Source organism: Chlorocebus sabaeus, chromosome 5, assembly GCF_047675955.1.
Source record: "Chlorocebus sabaeus isolate Y175 chromosome 5, mChlSab1.0.hap1, whole genome shotgun sequence".
Lineage (NCBI taxonomy): Eukaryota > Metazoa > Chordata > Mammalia > Primates > Cercopithecidae > Chlorocebus > Chlorocebus sabaeus.
Window position 1 is genome coordinate 56155311 of NC_132908.1, and position 937 is coordinate 56156247.

Here is a 937-nt window from a genome sequence, read left to right on the forward strand (position 1 = left end):
ACTTGACACATAATAGATAACAAATGGTGAGTGGTTGTTATGGGTTGAACTGTGTTCCCCACAAAATCTGTATGTTGAAGTCCCAACCCATAGTATCTCAGAATGTAACCACAGTTGGAAATAGCAGATGCCGAGCACACATCGCGTGCAGCTTGCTAGCAGTGTTGACTGAGAGTCTAGAAGGGCTGGACTTGCGAAAGGATGACTTTGGCAAGGGATTTACTACCTCTGTCCTTGGAAGAGGAAAAGAAAAATCTTAAAAAGAAATGGCTACTGCGAAGTCCACATTCTTACTGTATGCATGTAAAATGTCCAGGTTGCTACAAGATTACCACGGTTTTCAACCATGCTCAGAGAGTGGTTCTTGGAGTAGGTTGTTTAACAGTGTTGTGCCAGCCTACAGGAGGAAAGGCCAGCATCACAGAAGGCTATTCATTTAGGAGAAAGCAACACTAATGATCCACATGCTTCCTGAATTTGCGTTATCTCATAGAAAGCCTTATCATAAGTTCCATAATTCGAATTAATCTACCAAGATAATGTAATTACATTTGGTTTTGTAAGGTGTACAACCGTGGTCTCCTATTTTGATGTCAGATTTTCAGTAAAGTTTTGGTTATGGGCAAAAATAAAATCATCTTTACAGAGGCAATTAACTTAAAATGAGGCAGGTAAGGTGGGTCCTGCTTCTAGTATGGATGTGTACAAAAGGAAGAAAGTCCATGTGAGGACACAGTGAGAAGGCAGCCGTCTGCAAGCCAAGGAGAGAGGCTTCAGGAGAATCCAAACCTACTGACACCTGGATCTTGGACTCGTAGCCTTCAGAACTGTGAGACAGTGAATTTCTGTTGTTTAAGCCACCCAGTTTGTGGTATTCTGTATGGCACCTTTAACAGACTCATACAGTGGTCAAAAAATGATGGCTGCTGTTATTAGG

At 41.8% G+C, this 937-nt stretch overlaps 1 pseudogene; it reads left to right on the forward strand.

Annotated features, from left to right (window-relative positions):
- Positions 1–201: 201 nt before the first annotated feature.
- On the forward strand, positions 202–456 carry LOC103233094 (small ribosomal subunit protein eS27-like pseudogene; annotated as a pseudogene).
- Positions 457–937: the final 481 nt, after the last annotated feature.